This window comes from Helianthus annuus, chromosome 11 (assembly GCF_002127325.2).
Source record: "Helianthus annuus cultivar XRQ/B chromosome 11, HanXRQr2.0-SUNRISE, whole genome shotgun sequence".
Classification (NCBI taxonomy): Eukaryota; Viridiplantae; Streptophyta; class Magnoliopsida; order Asterales; family Asteraceae; genus Helianthus; species Helianthus annuus.
This window is the reverse complement of record NC_035443.2, coordinates 151,648,742-151,672,130: the sequence shown is the minus strand read 5'-3', so window position 1 is coordinate 151,672,130 and position 23,389 is coordinate 151,648,742. Positions and strand designations below refer to the sequence as shown.

General features: G+C 34.5%; 1 long non-coding RNA gene across 2 annotated transcripts; it reads left to right on the top strand.

The window, feature by feature from the left end:
* Nucleotides 1-9,055: 9,055 nt before the first annotated feature.
* Nucleotides 9,056-11,194, top strand: LOC110928265. Of its 2 annotated transcripts, none has more exons than XR_002586248.1 (2): nt 9,056-9,095; nt 11,013-11,194. It is a non-coding gene; the product is annotated as an uncharacterized LOC110928265 (long non-coding RNA). The 2 variants fall into 2 exon arrangements; XR_004871124.1 differs by lacking the exon at nt 9,056-9,095 and adding an exon at nt 10,818-10,921.
* The last annotated feature ends 12,195 nt before the right edge of the window (nt 11,195-23,389 follow it).

The following is a 23,389-nucleotide window of genomic DNA, read 5'->3' as shown; positions in this document are numbered from 1 at the left end:
TGAAAACATGTCAAAAAGCATGTCTAACACTTATAGTGAAAATAATTCTAAGTGTTAGGTTTTTGGAAAAATTTCGCCAGAGTTTCCTCTGTAACTGGAGGTGGCCACGCTTTCAAGCGTATCATTTATAAATCAATTCAACAATTTTCTTATTCAATCAAAACAACGTCCAACACGACAAACTAGTTAATAAATATGTAAATCGCCAAGATTTCATGAACTTGTGATTTACTCAAAAATACGAAGTAAATCTTATTACTTTTAGCGGGTCTTTATGTAAAGTAATCCGATCTCGTAAAAACCTTGCTTTTAAAGAAATCCCGTCTTTACATCTTCTTGTAAATTTTACAAAAATTGTTATTTTGTCGAAACTTTGTGTTACACAAGTGTTTACACACTTGTGTGTTCTAAAAATCATTCTAGTTATCATAAGATCCGTCTTTAGAAAACATGATTTTCTTGACACTCGGTCTTTTGAAAATACCACTTGTAGATACGTAGATCTACTAGTTTTAAACATTATTTTACAAGTAAAACGCTTTTACACAAGTTCATGATTCGTGTGTGGTAGAGTTTCACCCTTCAACCCTTGTTTCATTCAAAACAACCTTATGTCATGATCAATGATCATGACCAACCCGGGTTAAATGATGATCCGAACTACCACAACATAGATCGGGTCCAAATAACTACACAATTTAATTACTACAACATTTACACATCATATGAGCTTTTAACCATCATTATTTGTATTTTTAGTAGACTTTAAAGCATCATCTTGTAAGATTTCGGGTTTTAACCGTTACACATCGTATTAACCACTTTAAAATAGTTCGAGTAGGTGATTTAAGTAACTCACCACTAGCTCGAGGCTAGGGAAGAATCTAAGCGCAAATTGGGTGGATAAAAGTAAGAGAATGAGGTCCTTCGCCTTCCGTTTGCACCAAGACTCCTTATACGTGACCCTTAACACTTGTGTGATGTTGGATTTGGAAAATCAAACTCGAAAATATGATGGATGGGGATGGGGGTGTTCGGCCGAAGCCTATAGAGAGGGAAAGAGAGGTGTGTTTGAGTGGAATGTGAGAATGAAAGTGATTAGTGTGTTATCCTTGTTACTTATAGACATAAGTTGTGATTATGGTCCATTGGTTCTCATGTTCTCTAGATATGGGACACTCAAGAATTAAATAATGAAGATGGTACAAGCTATGGTCACATTGTGACCGAAACCTAGTCTTCTCTTTCGATAGAAAATCCTCCATTGGGATTGGATTCTAAGAAAAGTACCAAGACCCATCTATTCTAAATAAAATTCCTAGACATTCTCTTACATTTGACTACTTGTGACTACTTGTTCTATTCTAAACCACTAATAAAAAAGAGACAAATGTACATATTCAGAAAAAAATGAAATTCAATATATTATATAAAGATAATCAAATAGAAAGGATAATACAAATCGATTTCAATTTCCACCAATTTCAAATAACTAATAAATAGAATTCAAAATTCGAAAAAAAAAATGAGAATTCTATTTAGAATCCCTTTTCTTTAGAGAGAATTCTCGGTAAGATTGAGATGAAAACAAGAGAATTTGGATAAGAGCAATAGTTAGTTTTAACTATAACTAAAAAAAGCAAAAGCTATGTAGATTCTAATAGATGAATCTTCAAATTGAAGGGTGGAATGAGGTCCAAATTCACAACTAAACATGAATTAACGATCACCTTCATAAGGGGATCATAAGGTATGTCTTAAAATTTAGATTTGATGATCTTGTTCAAAGTGGGTTATGATCAATCCATGAATTTGTATGAAATTAAGCATGTAGAGGTGTTAAAAACACCAAGTAGAACTTATGTTATGAGTAATTTCAAGTAATTGGGTGATTTAGAATAAAACCCATTGCATGAGTGTGAAGATAATGATCATGATGAACTTGAAGATGTTATAGTGTGATTTTGTGATATATAGGGTGTAGTATGATAAGGCTTAGATAGATAAACTTGATGTGGAATTTGTGATTATGAGATTTTGCTTGAATGTAAGGGTTCATAAGATGAAATAAGGAAGAACATGCTTAAAGCACTTGTACATTATGCTTAGAAAATGATACGCGCACCAGGTGTTTGATGAAATGTCTAAAAGGCAATAATAAGTGAAATTGTATGCAAGTAGTGGGTAAATGGATATAGTTCATGTGAGGATTATGTAGGGATGATGTCGAGTATGTTTTATGCCTGTTTGAATGGATTAATGATGTTAAGTATGCTTTATGTAGGTCGTATATTAGATGTGAATTTGATATGGTTGTTCACATGTATAAGCATATATGCTAATAAGAATGTGAATGTAATGACATGAGTGTATAGGAATCATGTCAAGATGGATGGAGCGTTGAAGGCTAACGGACTAAGAAGACTCAACCAAGTAAGCGAACGCAAATACGGACGTGCAAGGTAAGTGAACTCCGAACTTACCCCTTTTTGTTTGGTAAGGTATTTATAAAATAGGGTAATTATTGAATGTACTGTAAGAAGATATGAATTAATGATTATTACTAAGTTAAGTATCAGTGGTAATGGGTTGAAAGTGGTTAAGAAAGGGAATCGATTAAGTTTGGGTAAGAAAGGGGAACTTACATAATGAATTATGCATAAAGGCGAATTAAGGAGTTATACATGTAGGATGTAAATTGCAAGTACGTGTATGGATAGAAATTGAATACATGTTTGAGTGGGATTTATAATTATATGCTTGGATGAATAAGTCGAGTTTTGGGTATTTGAGGACATGTTCATATGAAAGGAAGCTAATGATACTAACCGTTTTCCTATTGAGAATTAATGTGAAGTATAGGCACGTAACTATGGAAGAGAAGGTTGACTCCGCAATCCGATGCGAGTGATCGAATGGATGGATGATGGGGCTAGTATAAGAGAAAGCATGATATGTTGACGCTTTATTATGCATGTGTTATGATTATTTGTATTATGTCACCGGTTTCTAATGATGTGATTGAATGTGGTGACTGCAGGCGGTACAGGGTTATGGAAATTTCATCAAGAAGTGTACGTGGTCGAAGAATCGAGTCAAGTCATGGATTGTACGTGGATGTGTATATGGTCACTTAATTTGATATATGTATGTTAGTTTTCATTAAATTATAAAAAGAGATTAATGTATTTAAGTGAATTGAAGAGTATCACGAAAGAAATTCAACAGATCCTCTGTTTTCTTTGTTTTCTTCTTGTTCTTTCAAAATAATGGAAATAAATGAATTTTTTACCATAAAAGAATTTGACACTCCCCTTTTTACAGATATTGATTTTATTGATCAGTAATAATAATGTCAGAAATTTTAATGTAGTATACACAATAATCATAGTTTATTTATATTCATTTTATCAATTAACATTAATTAATTTATCAATTAACATTAATTAATCTGATTTTTGAGTTCATTTGGATAGTGATACAAAAAGACGATAGCAAATAGTTTAGTACAAAGATTCTGCTGATTAATTTATAGCTTTAATTGATACGCCATTTCCTTATTTTTTATCCTAAACTGGGATGTAAGACAGTACATGTGTGCATCGGGTTACTTGCATATAACATGGATATTACAGATCACGGACAGCAGAAAAAATGAGAAATATGATTGATAGAACAATAGAAGATATAGGAAACTCAAAAATTGAAATTAGGGATACATATATATCCTTAACATACTAAAGCGGCTCCCATTATTGGTGTCAAACCAATAGCGATTCATACAAGCTAAATCCTCTAATCGATAATTAGGCCAAAAAAAGAACTTTAATTTTATTAATTCATTTTTTTTTCTGTCAAAATTTTCACTTTCATCCAAAAATTGACTCCAGTTTTTTATCTTGTTCTCCTTGCAAAAGAATTTCTTTCTATGCACATTATTTTGATTCTTTAAATTGAAGGAAATTAGAATTCTCAATTCTCTACGACGTCTAGACGATAAAATTTTTTCAGCAACAAGCAAATCAGAATTCTTTTTGTCTCTATTTAGAGTTTTATGTCTTGGAATGGATTCATCAAAATGATTCTTAGCAACATTTTGGGGGTTTCGGTATCTTTGATTACTTTGGTGCTTACTTTTATGAACCAACGAAATACCTATGATTTGATACATAAAAAACTGTCCGTCATTTTTTACAGATAGACGATCGGGTTCCATAATTAATATTCCCTTTTTTGTTAATTGTGTAAGATTTAAACGTCTCCTCATTATATCCAAATTCATTTCTTTCCTTTGAATATAGGATATAGAAATTTTTCTTACATTTATTAGGCTAACCAGGAGACCATATATCTGGATATTATTCATCATTTTTTGATTCAATTGATTCAAACGTCCAGTCCATCTTAATTGCAAAGGAAAATCTCCTTTGATTAATATTTGTAGTTTTTCGATCGATTCTAAAAGGGATTCTTCAATATTGTTTTGATTCTTTAATTCAAAATATTGTTTTGAAATGGATGGACTAAAATTGAAAAAATCCTCATCCTCTTCGTGTTTTCCCTTGATATTTTGATTTTCACTAAAATTTGGATTGATATTCAAATTAAAAAGAAGTAAGTTGCTTGGAATAAACCAAGGTTTCTCTTTATATTTATGATAAAGTATCAAAAACTCTGGAAATAAAAAAAAATTCGGATTTGATATGGGGCGATTTAAGATTAAGAATTTTTCATTCATTCCCATCCAATCAAAAGGCATTCCCATCCAATCAAAAAAGACCCTTTTGTAATTGATTTCGGAATTTGAATAAATCGGAAGATAAAAAAGACCATTATTCGGAATTTTATCCCTTATTTGGATTTGGTCCTTATTAGATTCAACCTGAATATTTGTATTCAATTTCCAACCCAAATATTTTCTATCTGTATTTTTTTCCATATATATAATATCACTTTTTCCTAGATAATTCTTGATAGGAATATTTTTAAGTATGTTAACAGTTTTTTCTTTATTTCTGGTGGAATTTTCTTGCTTCTTATTTGGTTCTAATGATGATCTATAAATATAGGACTTCTTATTAGTTTCAGAATGAATATATTTATATGATAAACGATCATATCTATAGTTTTTTTGAAAATTCTCTTCTTTATTTGATAATAAATAGACTTTCAAATTTTGTTTTTTTTTGTAATCAAATAATTGGTCTTTTTCATAGGAATACCATTTATTTAGATCCTTATTTTGAGACGGCTGGCATTGATTTTTTCCATTTCGCCATTTTTGTGGGACTAATCTAGACCATGTAATCTGAGATAAATCGTATTGATAATGACCTCTTAACCAGTTTTTCCATGGATTCATTCCAGAATTTGGAAGTTTCTTATGTCTTACTTCGTAATCAAAGATTCCTTGTCTTCCAAAAAAATCCTTTATTTCATTCTTAAGAAAAAAAGACGGTCCATTGTACTGAAGAATAGATCTTAACTTATTGAAGTGAATAACCTGGGTTTGTGATAATTTTAAAAATACATATTTTTGTGACAAGTAAGATAACTCAAAAAAAATATTTGACTTCCGCTTACTATTTCTAAGATTATCAAAAGCCTTTTTTATAGTCCTAGTCGAAATAAAGTCAATTTGATTTTGTTTTGTTTTATTAATCTTTTCTTTATTTGTTTCGTTATTGTCAATGTATTTCTCAATAATTTTTTTTGTTGATTCCATAAAAAGTTGTAGAGCGATTCTGCGCATATTAATGATACATAGAAAGATATCTATGTATATTTTTTCAATGAAAATTTTAACTATTAATTCAATATTATTTCTTTTTAATATTTTCCAAATTGTTGGGAGTGCTTCTCCATTATTCTTTTTATTTATTTTTTTTTCAGCGTTACTGTTTTTTTATTTTTTTTTTTCATTATTTCTATTTCATTTCTGATTGTGTTTCTTCTATCAATTCTATGTTTCATTTCTTCTTCTGTCTGTGAATAATTTGTCAAACCTTTAGGTCGATTTTGACTAAGTGATTCATGAATTATCTTATTGCTGATTATAGAATCCTTTTCTCTTTCAGTTTCATTTGATTCATATATTTCTCTCGTTATAAATAATGGAATTTTCTTTCCTTTTAAAAGTTCTTTTAGTATTTGTTTTACAAAGAAAAAGACTTTTGCTTCTTTTTTTTTATTTTTTTTAAAGCTCTTCGAATTCTAAAATTGAATTTTCTGATTTAGACTTTATAGTCTATATCTTTAAAAATGGGTTCAAAAAAGGAAGGTGTTTTTCGCGGAGGACCAAAAGGATATTCCGTTTCCATTCCCAAAACTGTTAAAAAACAAGAATCAAAATCATCTTGTTGCTTTCGATCTCTATCAGAGAGTCGTAGCTTAGATCTGTGCCAAGGTTTCAAATGAAAAGGATATAGGATTTTTATCTGAAAACCTTCGATTAACCAATTTTTAGGAAATTCCGTTTTGGAGAATTGAAGACCGTTATAGTTGCACTTTAGATAAATTTCTCTATTCCAATCTTGAAAATCCTCGTACCATTCCGGAGATTGTCGTAATAAAATACGACCAATATTCTTAGCTATTATCAATAAGGGTAATTTAATATATCTTCTAAAAATTGATTGAGCTAGTAACAAAACACTTCTTGATTTTTGTGCATATGGAATGTTCTCCCAGAATTCTATTACGTCCTCCTGGTTATTTTTTTTTATTTGGAATTGTTGATCTAAAATTTCGAATTCTGACTTTTTACCTAACCAATCTCTAATATTAAAAAAAAAAAGTTTCATTAGGTCGGATATAGGAAAAGGAAAATCTTCCATTTTTTCCAAAAAAAAGGGGGGAATGGGGATTTCCTTGAGACGGTCCCCAAATAACCATTTTACGCCTTTGAACACGCATAGAGTCTTTGATTACGGCTCGACGAAAATCCGGTTCTTCCAAATAACTTATAAAACCCAAATCTCTATTAAATTTTCTATAAAGATTATAATTCTTGAAATGAGACTTCTTAAAACTTCGTTCGGAACGCGTTAAAAACACATATATGTTTGAAACCGCTAGATGGATTCAAACATAGAAGGAATGAAGGGTATGGATGTTACATTTAAATCCGTGGGACAGATTTAAAACATAAAAAGGATGTAATGAATGCCTTTATAAGTAAGCATGAATGGAAGGAAGTACGAATGTGTACCCCAATGCATCTATGATAAGTAAGAAAAGTCAGTTTACCTTAAGAGGTCAAACTACAAAGATAGGCAAAATAAGTAACCTTAAGGAATGAAACATGGAATGTGTAATAGCATGTACATAAGAAGTTGTAAAAGGATTATAGACGAATAATCATCTAGTATAATGAATGTTCGAATGAAATATGCTAACTGCTAAATTGTTGATGATTATGTTAGAACTCTTGATGTGACTATTAAGTCAAACATAAATGTGTGTGTGTGTAAGAGGAAATGAGAAAGGTTTCGGGGACGAAACCTTATTTATGGGGGGTAGACTTGTAACACCCCAAAACTCGAATGTTTATACTTGTCGTATGTTCCTATATAACTTAGTATGAAATAACTAACTAGGCTAATTAACCTAGTTAAGTGTGTGGTTAAAAGTCTTAAATGACCAAAATAGTGCAATTTATGTTAAGTGACAAAGATGAGGGGCCAAATGGAACAAGATGAAAGTTAAGTTACTAAATAACAAAACTCTCACACACAAACCCATATATCGTGGGTTCGAGAATGAGCAGGAAGCTCCCATGGAGCCAAGAACCCTAGCTTCATCCTTTTCATCAAATTGGAAGGATAAATGAAGCTCAAATTCAGAACCGAACGCGAATTTGTGATCACCTACACTAGGGGATCATAAGGTATGTCTTAGATTCTAGATTTGATGATTACCCACGAAGTGGGTTATGTTGTAGATCATGAATTGGTATAAAATTGAGCATGAGTATGCGTTAGATTCATCATTTGGAACATGGATTATGCATGGTTTAGGTTAATTTGATGTTTAAGGGTGAAACCCGTTTGTTATGGTGAAGATGATGACATGGGTAAATCATCTATGTCTAAATTCTTGCTTAAAATTGATGTATTTTGATTTGTAAGATGGATTCTTATGAGGGGAATTGAAAGAAATGTGATACTAGTATGTTTGATGTTTATGCATGTATGATTCATGTTGATTAGAAGGAAGAAATTGATGAATTATGTATGAAATTAGAAGGATATGCATGAACTAGTTGTACACTATGCTTACAAGGTAGTACACATATCAAAAGTATGATGAAATTATGAAGAACTTAAGATTAGATCACTTGTAAGTGATTAATAAGTAGTTATGAAGTGGGTTTTAGATGATGTAATGTAAATTGATGATTTGCTTATGTTAACAATGTTTGGAATCATACATGTGTGTGAGTGTTTAAAGAAATTGGATAAGAAATGGTGAATTGTTGTTAGATGAAGTGAACAAAATGTGATGATAATATGTATGATGTTTAATTTTAAATACCACATGTTGATTAGTAGAAGGATTTGATGAACTATGTATGAATTTAGAAGATTGTGCATAAATTAGTTGTACGTTATGCTTAAAAGATGGTACGCACCCCAATCGTATGATAAAATGTATGTATTGTCGTCCGTATAGTCGATTATGATGTTGCGGGTATATAATGATAGGTCAAAAGTTAAACTAAATGAACCGTTGACTTCTAAAAGTCAACCGTGTATAAGAAGGATGGTTAGATGAGTTGTCATAATTGTAAGATTAAGGTAAGTTATATGGAGCGTGTTTGACGAATGTGTGTTTAATGCGATGACATGATGGTTTACATGAGTTTGAAATGATATGAATTTGGTCACATGTATTATGCTTGCTAGAAGTAACTAATGAAAGTCAAATAGGAATTATGCGATCGATATGATCGTTAACATGCACAATTATGTATGCTAATAAGAATGTGATTTCGATGACATGGAAGTATAGGAATCATGTCGAGACGGAATCAAGCACGGAAGGCTAACGGGTCAAAAGTGGCGAGGAAACGAGTATGAACATGGACGCACGAGGTAAGTGATTTTTGTAATCACTTCTTAGTTGTTTATGTAAAGTTATGTGCAATTTAATTAAGTATGATGATCGAGGTCAAGTAGGAAAGAATTGTATGAGACCGATGAAGTATTAAACGGATCTTAGTTTTGATCCGAGCGAGGTATGTGTGATTAAGAACTGTAGCTAAGTAGTAGGATTGATTACTTATGCAAGGGAGTCCTTTGTTGTTAAGGATAGAGCAAAGTTGACAAAAACGCCCTTGATGGGTAAAACAAGCAAATGGTCTTAAAAGTTGATTACAAACAAGCTATTTGATTAAATGAATGTTTTGAAAAAGCAAGAAAGCGAGAAGTATGGTTGTCGTAAGCTAAAGACCTTAAAATGCGCAAATACCCTTAACGGGTCAAAATAAGCTCTTGAGAGAAAATGGGTCAAGAGGATGCAAGACATCCGAGAATTTAATCTTGTATGATATACAATGTTGACATAATTAGGTTCATAAGAAGTCTTGGTCAAACAAACAAGTTTTGTGGATGAAGGCATGAACGGGTCGAATAAATCATAAATGAATAATAAGGTGATAGCGTGTAAGTTAAGAATTTCCTTAATCCGGATATGGGATTTTAAGTTCATATGATAGAATGTGAATTTACAAGCATGTAGGAAGAAACGGGAGGTCAAACGGGTAAACGGTTCAAAAGTTACGCGCGTTTTAGTGCGTACGGACGACGAAACAAACCTGCAGAAAACTGCAAAAACTAGAGGGCGTCGCCGACGGGTAGGGGGCCGTCGCCGACGGGCAAGGGAAAATCAGTTTTTGTGCTGACGGGTTAATTACCTGTCTACGGGTTTTTGGGCTACGGGTAAATGCAAGGCCCGTCGCCGACGGCCCTAGGGGCGTCGGCGACGGCCTTCCCAAGTCCCAAAAGCTGAAATCTTGTTATTTAAGTTAATTTATGTACCGTGGGCTTCGGTTTGATATCCGTGGACTACGGTGGACTTTCCAAACATGATTTTGATGGTTCCTTAGATGTTTATGGGCTATAAAGCTAAGTCTAAGACCCATGTTCATAATGTATGATTATGTAAGAGGTACGCGTGATCTAGTACGTGTTCGTTAAAGTATGTACGTATGTAGATGTGTATGTATGTATGTATAAAGATATGTACGAGTGTATGCATGTACGTAACGATGTAGGAAGGGTATGTATGTATTTAGAGGTGTATGTATGTATGCAAATGTGTATTTGTGTATGTATGGAAGTACGTGTGATCGTAGGCATGAATGTAGAGACGTATGAGTGTAGGTACGTATGTAGAAGCGTATTTATGTATATATGAAGATACGTATGATAGTATGTATATATGTGAAGGCGTAGAAATGTATGTATGTATGCAAATGTGTATTTGTGTATGTATGGGAGTACGTGTGATCGTAGGCATGAATGTAGAGACGTATGAATGTAGGTACGTATCTAGAAGCGTATTTATGTATATATGAAGATACGTATGATAGTATGTATATATGTGAAGGCGTAGAAATGTACGTATGTATGCAAATGTGTATTTGTGTATGTATGGGAGTACGTGCGATCGTAGGCATGAATGTAGAGACGTATGAATGTAGGTACATATGTAGAAGTGTATTTATGAACATATGAAGATACGTATGAGTGCAGGCATGTATGTATTGAGGTATGGATGTATGCAAGAGTATATGTAAGTATGATTTAGGATACGTTAAGTGTTAATGATATTAATCATGTACCTGGAAAACGAAGATTTACGCAGGTACATTATTGAAGACTCACAAGGGAATGGATACGCTAATGATATGCTTAAAGTTAGAGAGAAAGCTGAATGGAAAGTGTACATGTATTGAGTCTTGTTTATGTATTGTATGCTAGTGTGATGAATGTATGTGGTGAGTGCAGGTTGTACGAATCACGGGTGGTTATCACGAGGAATAGAGCTCGAAGAGCGAGTCACAAGCTAGATTGTACGGGAATAACTGAATATGTATTATTAGTAATCAGGGCTTATGCTTTATTTTTTTGTAAAAGATACATATTAAAACGTACTTTCAAGTAAGTCATGACGTTAATAATGAAAGAAATTTTATGGCATGAGTTTCCGCTGCGACTTTTTGTCAAATATGAATTAGGGTGTAACAGGGCTTCTTGGTTAGATTTCAACTATAGTTAGATTAATAATTAGGTTAATTAGGTTAGTTAAGTAATTAACCCGATTAGTTGTGTGTTGTGTTTTAAAGCGGGTGTTAGGGTATTCGGGGACCCTAACCGGCTCAGAAAAAGACAGATAATGTTTATGACAATATTTTCATGTTCCGGGTAAAGTCCGGTTGTTCGGTTGGATAGTAATCCGTTAAAGTTCTTAACAAAGCTTTTAAGTGTCGTTAATCCCTTTTTTAGTGACACAACTTATTCCCGACACCTTGGAAAGTGTCTAGTAATATTTTTCTCAAGTTTTGGCACTTTATTAGTGAGCTAAAAGCTGAATTGTTGATTAAAGTGCTGAGTTTTGTGCTTAGTGTATGTCCTAGGCACATCCTGTCATTGTAACTTATTCCTAGAGACGCAGTTCTACAACCCTTGTATCCCTACACTCACTATGGGTGTAGTGAAATATTTCTGGCTCATACAGGCCTTAGAGGCAATATCTGCCTGATGCTGGCTTATCAGCATGTTCAATAGGTTATCCGTTCATAGTGCTACTGTGCTTTTGTGCATCATGTTTGTCACTAAGGTTCAGCATGTAAATAATGTAGTGACGGTAATTAAAGTATGATGCAGATATGTACAAGTATCAGAGATCAAGTAGCAGTTCATCAGCAATTTCAAGTAAGCACAGTAATTAAGCAGTAATTAGTCATTAATTAAGTCATACGGATACCTGGTTTAGTGAGGGTTGTCACAGTTTGAATGCACCCGCTTATCATCATCACCATAGCCTATCATAACTACCGAGATTATAAGTTATAAATTAACATATACATAACAAACATAATTAAGTTTAACTATCAGTTCTAATACTTTCCCCTAAACTTGATTGTGTTTGGCTGTAAACATGAGTACACTCTGATTTGCTTCATCAACGGCCTTTATTGCCTGCTTGAAGTCAAATCTTCTACGTTTTTTGTGCATCTTCCAGGCTCCTTCCCAATCATTCCCTGCATACAGGGCATAATGATCCATGGCAGCTTCATCTTGAACAGCATCAGCACTCGAACTTCTCTCATGGCAGCCGGCCGATGAGGATTCCCCTTCCTTCATCATCTCTTTATCGATCACCTATTCTTGAACACTTTTAAACCTGTAATAGTACACCAAGACATCGAGATACATAGCATAAATTATTCTCATGAACTCACCGTCATGATACTCGTATCCCATATCTTTCGCAACCACCGACCACATATTGTTGTCAGTAACACTCCGGTATCCACCGTCTCGTTCCACTATCATATACAGGCCCAACAAATCCACCATCTTATTATCAACCGCATGAGGGGGAATTGGCCTTGTGGTAATTCCCAGTTTAATGGTGATGAACCACGTCAACATTTCTTCAAATTTCCTTTCCAATTCGTGTTTGTATTTAATCACGAATTTGTTGTCTTCCATCATCTCCAGTAATGATTTACAATCGGTGAAATCGTGAAACTCCATTGCCCTTATAATCATCACACTCCAGTCGGGTTCTTGAGAGGATATGTTTAAATCCTCAAAATAGGAATCTAGATAATTTTCTTTGTGTTTCTCGTTCACATCGTTTAATTCCATCACCCTCTGTTTTTCTTTTAAACCTAATTCCTCCTCTTTTGACAGACCATTCATGTCATTCACTGCGTTCATCACCGGCGCCGAGAACATCAGAAAGATTTTGCAAGTGTCACAGGTTTTATTAACCGTGAATCCTTGCAAAGTTAATTGATTCATGCTCAAAACATTTCGATCTAATTCCGGCGTATAGAAAACGCTTTGAATTCTTAATCGTTCATTGTTTGATTTTATTTCAACCGCCCCTATGCCCCGAATGAACAAGAAGTCACTTTCCCCTGACTTGGTTTCCACCCCAACCAAATGTTTTATACGTTTGAATACATTTAAATTTCCGGCATAGTGATGAGAAAATGCAGAACTAACGCACCATATATCGCCCCACTGGCCGCCCTCTGTTCCGGTGACAATCATTTCGTCACGGCAAACTGCATCACTCTTCTGATTCTGAATTCCGGCATTAACTGCTTGGTTGATTAATTGATTGGCTTCGTCATTTTCTTTCGATTTGCATGAATATATTTGATGGCCGGGTTGGTGGCAATAGTAGCATAAGTTAATAATAACATTATAATATTTGTACACTTATATGTATACACTTCACAACATACAAAATATAAATACCATTATTAAATACATATGCTAAAAGAATATTTATTTTTTCACGTTATGAACATACTAAAATAAACCACTAATAGATAAGGTTAATGGAAAATAAAAATATAAATTAAAAACTTCGGGTATATGATCGGGTATATAGTTCGGGTAAATGGGTATGTGGTTTCAGGTAATCGGGTCGGGTATCACCTAATCCCATACCCACGAAATTTTTTAAAACTAATCCCATACCCGGCCCAATACCCGTCGGGTATCGGGTATACCCGTCCCATTTGTGTCGGTTTTCGGGTATACCCGTCGGGCTCGGGTATTTTTGCCATCCCTATTTTTGAATGTGGCTCTGATACCACTTTGTTGGACATCAACCACACTTGCAGCGGAGTAACTTGGTTTTGAAGATTCGATAGTCATGATGATCAGGGAAAAATGAATATACAGAAATGGTATTTGAACAAGAAGACTGAATGGGACAGGAATGGACAATTCGAATAACAGGCAAATTGTCTTGGTCCCGGAATACATTGCCTGACATTACATATATATAGGTGATGTTTTTGGCGGTTACATGTTGGCTGGAATAATTGCTTTTGGCAGTTTGAATGCACCCACTTATTATCGTCACCATAGCCTATCATAACTACCGAGATTATAAGTTATAAATTAACATATACATAACAAACATAATTAAGTTTAACTATCAGTTCTAATAATGATGAATATTGTCACACCCCAACCGATGGCGGAATCATCGGGGCGCGGCACTGACCGAAACAGATTGTTCAAGAGATTCCACAACAACTATTAAATTACCAAATCCTTAACGTTAATATCCCATACTACTAACAGATAAAGTAAAAATAGTTATTACAGATAATTGTCTCAAAAACAAGCAAACTGTTCCGACAACTCAGATTTTTATTAGGTTTGTTTCTAGACTTCTTCCTAGCTTGATTCCAGCAAGTAACAAGCAACATCCTAGCATTCAAACACCTGTCACATACGTTAAAATAGAGGTCAACACACATAGTATAAAGGTGAGTATACAAGTTTGATGTAGCATAATAGAGTTCGAGAATAGTTTACGCATAACCAGCATGAAACATGTATAAAGTGAAGGCTAGTAGTTTATCGACAGAGAAATATGCACAGACGTGACTGCGAGTTGTAGAATGCGCAACACCTATCCCCACTGGGACACGTGAAGTAAAGCCCTTAACAACCCCTGTCCACGACAGGTGCTGAGTCCAAACTATAGTACTATCGTTGCTAAGGTGTCAGGCAACAATCACTGTGTTAACATAACATACAAGCATTCATTGAATAACACGTAGCATGCAATAGCGGTTAGCGTATAAATAGTGTTTGCATTGTGTGTCGATTGTGATTTAGCATAAGTAACATATGTAACACCCAAAAGTGCGTAAAGCAAAAAGGGATCGAGTATACTCACAGATTGTGTTTAACAATTAAACACTCTCTTGGATTGAAGGGAGCGCTGAGAGAGATTAGCCTGAACAGTTAACGATAGCATAAACCATAAGCGGCGCGTTAAACGGTACAAAGGTGATAAGTGTCGGATGGTAATCCGATCAGATGGCAATCCGATCGGATGGCCAGTCGATCGGATGTCAATCTGTTCGGATGGTCATCCGATCGGATGGCCATTCGATTGGATTGTCATCCTGTTTGGGAAGGATGTGTTTGTGTATGATGGCATTGAAGTTTTCGTTGTAGCATTTTGAAAACAGAGAAGTATCTCTACCCTTCAGGTCGATCGATCGATCGAACGGCGGTTCGATCGGGTAACGATCCGATTGATAGGACACTTAGTGAGAACAAGTTCACAGCAGGATTGTCACTCGATCGGATTGCAATCTGATTGGGTGGCAATCCGTTGGAACTGCCTATGCATTGAACATGTTGAAAATTGTTTAAGTGTTGAAGTCCCAAACGTCACATGGTCGGATGGTCGTTCGATCGGATGGCAATCCGATCGGACGGCATTCCTTCGGCGTTTAGATCTTTGAAAGTTGAAACAAAAGTTTAAGTGTGGAACCAAGTGTAAGCCGATCGGATGGCTGTCTGATATGCGCAAAATGCAACATATAAATTATATCAATTGTGGCATAAAACTAACCATTTTTTAGTACTAATGTTGGAAAAAGTGTGCTTTTGTCTTCCTTTTGTATTTTCAGGATTAAATGAACTCAAATTAACAAAAGAAGCAAAAAGACAGCAAAATCTAACATAAATACAAGAAAAGGGACAAAAGTGGAATGCCCGACCCCTCAACAGCATCTTCCCAAACAAAACTAAGAAAGCAGAAGACTGAACACGCCCCGTGCTCAGCGAGCACGGGGCCGTGCCCAAGAAGCAGCAGAAAAGACAAATCTATAGAAGCTTCTACTGCCCACCACGGGGCCGTGCCCAGCGGACACGGGGGCGTGGTCAACTTGCTGCAGGCGCATTTATTGTAATTGAGAATTACAATTAATGAGGAGAGAGAGTGTCAGATGGACACGGGGTCGTGCCCGGGCTTCTGTTCAGCCTATAAATAGGAGTGCTTGGAGCCATTTCAACTCATCCCTTGGCATACCACCTCTCTCACACTTCATCCACCACCCACCACCACCATAACACCATCATCCACCACCATCATCCATTGTCCATCATAGAGTGTGTGAGTCGTCTCGGGATCCAAGATTGATCGTAAGAGTTCTTGACAATCAAAGGCCATGTTTGCTTAAGTCTTTTACATCACTTGGTGAAGACAAGTGTTTAGTGTAATACTTTTTATTTTTAATCTTTTGCACTTTTTAATTGGTTTTGTATTAATGACTTTAATTACTAGTTTCTTATGTTGAAGGTGATTCTTCCTTATCGTTTGTCTGTGGTGTCTTGGCATTATTTTACTGTCTATATAAAATAAAAGATTTTCACCATTCATATCTTCACGGTCTATATGGAGGTATGTTGGCTACCTGGTCAGGGGTTAAGGGAACGGTTTGGTAAGAGTCTTGCCATTGTTCAGTATATAGATCCTGCAAAGGACCTGGGTCAAATTTAGTAGGACCTCCTTCAATACCCAAAGGTATTGGATGGCGGGGGTCCAAACTCTTTGATCCCCTCATAAGTTAAACTACTATTAAAACTTTAACCCAGCTACTTAGGATTGTATCCCTGCTGACTCAGACTACTTAGCTGAGGGTAACGTCGCCTTCAAAAGAGGGGACTACCACATTATGCATTAATAACTTAATTATCTTTCAATAATCCGAACCTTTAGGATTGTATCCTTGCTGACTCAAACTACTGGGTTGAGGGTAACGTCGCCTTCAAAAGAGGGGCCTACTACAATAACTAAGATAATCTCTTAAACAAGTGCAAAAGTGCGAAAATAATCAAAGGTTACACTAACACACGAGTCGAATCCAAGTGATTCATCTTGTCTATCTGTTTTTATTTTTATTTTATTTTTCTGCATTTTAGTTAGTTTTATTTTCTTAGTTTAAAAATCTTTTCTTACATTTTGATTTGATTAGACGTTGAGGATAAACCGGTACTAAAAGCTCTTATGTCCTTCGACGACCTCGGTATCTTACCAACACTATACTACGTCCATGATGGGTGCACTTGCCCATATGTGTATTTAGTGTTTGTAAATATCGTGTTTTATAAATTGAAAACTTGGCTAAAAAGTGTAAAAAGGCTTAAAATATATACCTAAATTATATACGCACTTACGCACATCACTGTCCGATCGGATGGCAATCCGTCCCAACGGCCTGATCGTCTTTGATACTTGATTGTTTTGATAGTTTTGCAGTTTTGATCGAGACGATATGATCACGTGCTAAACAACAGAAACCCCATCATGACCCAAGTGACCCAATCGAACAGGAACCACCCTATCCTGTCAGTTCACGGTTCGAGACGGTTGTTTATGTTTAACTCGGGTTCGGTTGTCTCGTGGATAGAATCCAGATCTTGAACCAATACATTACTAAGAAAGAGTAGAAGATCAGAACAAGCTCCGATTCTGTCGGTTTTGAGTGTATTGAGTGTAAAAGAGTTGAAAGAAAGTTAGAAAACCATCTTTCAATCCTTTTAACCATGAATCTATGTAGATCTATGCGAAAACATTGTTTAATCTTGTGGAAATCCTTCAGATCTGAGTTGTTCTTGGTGGAATGAGGCCAATACTTGAAGTTCATAAGAACTCCATGATGACATCACCCTAGAACACCTCAAATCCGTTGATTTCACGGTTAAAAGTTGAGATTCAAAAGAGAAAATGATGAAGAAGTGCGTGTAGATCATAGAAGTACAAGATTTAGGTTGAAAACTTACAAGAATCGTGAGAAATCGAGAGAAAGAAATGCTTGAGCGGGCTGGTCGAGTGAGAGTGCTGTCACATCACAAATGATGTGACAGGTGGGTATTTATAGGGTTTCCAAAAGAGGAAAGGGAGCATGAATCGGATGGGCCACCGTTCGGATGGCGACTCGATCGGATGGCCACTCGATCGGTTGGCCACTCGATCCTGGTGTCCGACGTGTTGAGTTTTGTCGTTTCGATTCGCGTGTTGAGCGTTGCGATGCGTTTCGAGCGTGTGATGCGATAGGTTAATAATAAACACACAAATACTATATCTAACATACAATCATCATAATTAACTGGCATTTAGCGTTTGCGATTCGATTGCGATAGAGTTGCGATTGCGTTTCGATAATCACCACAACATAAACATAAATAAACATGCACAAGTAACAGATAAAAGGCACACACAGGTAAAACAATATCCAGAATGCATGATTCGAGTTGCGAGTGCGATTGCGATGCGATAAGCGATAAAGCGATAAAACATGCGATAAACATCGTTTAAACCTCGATTATTAACAAGTACTCCACATAATACAACTAAGGCAAATAAAATATAGATTTGATTACAAGTCAAAGAAGTCAAAACAATAGTTGAGCAAGGAGTGACAGATCGCAATTAGCAATATTTTCTTCCTTTGACTTCAATCTTGACTTTGACTTTGACTTTGACTTTCGAAACACGGGGTGTTACAAATATATCCAATTCGTAAAAATATGTTATCAAACATCATCTTTGACTATAGTAAATTGTTTTCCAATAACAGAAAACACTTATCAACATTAATCAAACCATCTCAACCTATAAGTAATAATTCTCATCATCAACAATAAACTTAGTTTTGTATTATTAGTTCTCTAGGATCTTATATCCAACAAGTGAACAAACCACACGTTAACGATATCTTTCTTAGATCATTTGTTTGTTAATCCATTAAAGAATCTAGAACATGTGTGATGTTTAGTTAACATTCAGTGTCATGAAACACACCAACAGATTAAGATTTTCTCTAGAAACAAAGAATCTAGAAATGTTGAAAAACACACCAACAGTTGCATGAAAATGAACCCACCAAACCCACTTGTTCTGCTCAATCCAATGAATCACAATTATGTTCAAATAATCAAATCTCACAAATTCAATCCATTAGACTCAAACCCCTTTGAGATACTCTTCAAAAGTGTCTTAACATATCTAACAACTGATAATGGAAGTGAGAAGAATGAATATGAAGATGAGATCATCGTATGGTCGTCACAAAAGGATGGTTTAGAGAACATTAGATGTTATTATTATATGATTTTTGGTAGTTTTAACTTTTAAGAGGTGTAAAGAAGGCTCATACTTTTAGTTTTGTTGTATAATATGTTCATTAAAATGCATATGTTTGGTTTTGTATATCGTTATAGTTTGTAAAATCTAGATTAGAATACATTTGTTGTCTTTGTTATGTCAATTTAGTCATTATAAGTCATTGCAAGGATGTCCACTCCGTCGCAAGCATCCGGAAAACCTAGAACACCCAATAAACTTGTTCCACGTGGAGGTGAGGGAGAGAGCGCACGGTAAAACAAAGGTTCGGGGAGGGGAGGGAACACCGCCCTGGTAAACACTCACCAGAAAGTCCTAATCCCTTCTTCCCATGTGTTCCATGAAAGGCCGAAGCCATTGGCATTTCCCATGAGTCATCGAGAAGCAATCTAACAATCCCCCAATCAAATCAAAACATGACATATGCAAACGGTTGTGTGGAGTATTTGGTGATGTCGTAACAACCTGATTTTCAATAAGAAACAGCCACAGATAAGGAATATTTTCGAAGAAGTCAAGGCGACAAGTTACTTATGGTTTAAAAGCCGAGCTCGGAGGACATCATTAACATGGGAACAATGGAATTGTTTTGATGTTGTAGGTTTGGGGGTATGATGTAATCTGGTGGGGTGAGGAGGAATAATTCTCCTAATGTAATTCTGATTCATTTTCTGATTGTAAATAACTGGTGGCCCAGGTTAAGAATTGTTAGTCCGGCATGGTAATTAATAAAATGCTTTTAGTGGCTGTTCAAAAAAAAATCGTATTTAATTAGTTAAAGAAAAAGGTAAGATGGACTTCCCCCACCCTTATGAGTCTAGATTTTATCCTAATTTGGTGATGTGTGTGACAAACGTTGTGAGTGCGGGGTATGGACGTGTTAAACAGTTGAAACGAATTGAATCGTCTGAATCAAAGCATATCAACCAGTTTGATATTTGATATTGGTTAGAATCTTTTGAATTGTTTACATCTTTTAAACTCACATGAACGATCCATGGCGAGGCACATTGGAACGTGACTTCGATGTAATATATTTTTTTTAATGATTAATATTCAAGTAGTTTTTGTTGTTTGAGGAAATATTAAGTTAATTAATCAGAAAACGGTTTGATATATAAAAATAACTGAAAAACAAGATCATTGTTATGAATGCAACCATTTTATGGCCTAACCCAATGTTTATGGGCTTTAGGCTTTTAGGGATTCTATCGTACTAGTTTATATATACGATGTATATGTCAGTTGAATGGATGGATTGAATCATTTTTCTCCCTATATTTCTTTCTTGTTTATAACACGTTATCAGCACGATGCTCAAACCATTTTCCATTAATTCTTCAGTAAAGACTCTCCACTCCCATTTTCGATAACATATCTATTCAAAACATGTCAACCTCTTTATCCGTCTATTGGTACGAGTAAGAAGGGATATTCAGAAAATTACCATGCATGTTATTGAAAAACTAGATCATGTGTTGCATTTTCCTTTTGATTTTGCATCTACCCAACAAGCAGAGGTCGGCTGTATCCATCAGTTAAGGTAACAATTCGAACCTTCTTCCGTGATTAAATGCGTAATATGTATATCCTACATATATGGATATACATGATATAATTTTACCGTTATAGTTCTGCGACTTAATTTTTAGTTTCCGGCCATGAAGAGTATGCAAATTAGAAACTAAAAGTCAAGAAGATAGAATCATAGAATACAAATCTAAGATATCTAGAAATCAAATCTATGAAATCCCCACATGAATTTTTTTAGAGGTTGAACATACACGTAAAACTATAGTGGTATGATTAAAAAAAGGATTTTGGAGCGAGTCGGTTTCGATGAATTCGTTGGCAAAACCGTTGGTGATGTTACCAGGAAATTCTATTTTCCAGGATATAAGTTTGACCTAGTCTTGTATGATATATTTTACTTTATTGTGAAATTAATTATTAAATGCTCCATCAGTTATTATTTCTTTTAAAACGTTCTTAATGGTGTGTGTAAGGTAGAAATAATGATAAGATATAACTACGATTTCTGTGTTTTGTTACAAGTTTTAGGAATATGCTTAGAATTAATAGCACCCTATCATATAAAAAAAATTATCTTAGCATTGAATAGAATAATTGTTCATAATGAGAAAACCGGTTACGAACGGGAAAATAGGACTGGCGGTCACGATGTTGACAAAGCTATTCATTTATCAATTAATACTATCATTAATAAAAAGTCAAGTCAACATAGGTGAGCCCATGAGATAATTCGTAACTGCATACATCTCTTTATTTTTATATCATTAATAATTAATAATTAATAATTAATTAACATGACATAACTATAAGTTAATACTATCATTTATTAACCTCTTATAATTTAATTATATATTAAATTTCAAATTTCTTTTATTAAACATCTCTTTTCTTTCAAGAGTTTTCTAACCCTCTATTTTAAAGATAACATATGTTATGTTAGAGAAATCTCATGTAAGCTTTTTGCTTTAAAGCTGGGTTTTGGATATTGTGTTGGCTGGTTATACCACCATTCATTTATAATACATCTATAGCCTACGCATGATGCCATACAAAGTTATTTTTTTTTAAAGATTATCTGTATGATTAAGTTGCATTTTTATTAAAATAGGATATGTACCTCGAAAGTTTTATATTTGTGATGACCAGAGCCAATTCATAAACACTGACTTTCTTGAAGTTTAGTTTTAGGATATAAATTGTAAGGGCCATAGATGTAGTTGTTTGATGACTAGTTACCCATGTATGAGATTTGTCTTTATTTTAATATAATAGAATTAAAGGTAGATTGAGATGTTGTTAATCATTTTAGTATACGTAATTAAACATAAAATGTACAAAATTCTTGCATATCATATGTGACGATAGTACATAAATTGAGCCCGAACTCTTATGCCCATACACTTCTACATATAAAGAAGTTTATTAGTGTAATTAGCTATTTGAATCCTAAATGACGTGATGTGGTCAATCTACCAATGATTATAAGTATTCAAAATATTTGAAAGATAGACAACCACAAAATGGGAAGAAATGTCAATCATAAAAACTTGACTTCTACCAAATTTATACTAATTCACACTTCCAAACTTGAGTTTGTCGCACTCGACGCCTCCAGACACTACTACCTCGCCTAGACTCTAGATACTAAAATATAGCAAATAGCCTAGAAGAAACAATCCATGGCGGGAATGAAACTTCTATACAAGCAAGAGTTAAAGCCAGGATCTTTCTCTATAACAAGCCTTAAAATATCTAGAAAGATAATCTCTTTCCATTGAGAACCTCAAAGATATGCATGACCACCAGAAGTTGGTTGTCCTCCAAAAGGTCGACATAAGTTTTATCTATTTGAAATTGTAATTTATTTTTCAACTCTTAGATTACATAAGAATTGAAATTACGTCTCACAAATCACATGCTCTCTCGAAACAATATAGAGAATTTTTTTTTCTCATAATACTCGAAAGTCATATCACATCTTCGAAACCGCATAGCAAAATTGAAAGCTCATACTTAAATACTATACAAGTTGATTCAGCGGTGCTAGTCATTCCCTGAAGCGAATGTGGCAATTTTTTTATGCTAATAAAGGAGAAAAATAGTTATTCAGCCCCAGTAGCGGCCATATGCGTGGAAGATCATGATCAAACCGGACATCAATGAGTCAAACATACAAAATATAAGTCAGTCGCTAAGGGGGAGGTCCGTTAAAAAGGGAAAATAAACACCCATTTAGCTACCACAAATATGGGTGACACATGTCCGATATACGCCAACACTAAAGAAATATTGTTATTAGTTGTCTCTAGAAATGACAATTATTGATACTATTTCACTGTTAGTAGCATATCAAATGCTCCGGAAGAGCATCAACATCTTATTCCCAAATATCAAATTTTATAATTAATTATGCCTCATATTCTAGTATATCCTGAAGAAAGTTACTAAGTTTTCGAATATGTTTGAATAAACGATCATCACATTGGAATGATGATAAAGAAAAATGATATTGAATATCTCCAAAATTGCATATGTCAATATAGCCAAAAGATCATATTAGAAAACCAAAGGTTTACCAACTAAAATATGTTGCAAGAAGAAAAAAAAATTCACATAAAGTCAAAAAAAATGGTGAGCAACCAGAAGCTACCAGAAAAATACACGTTCA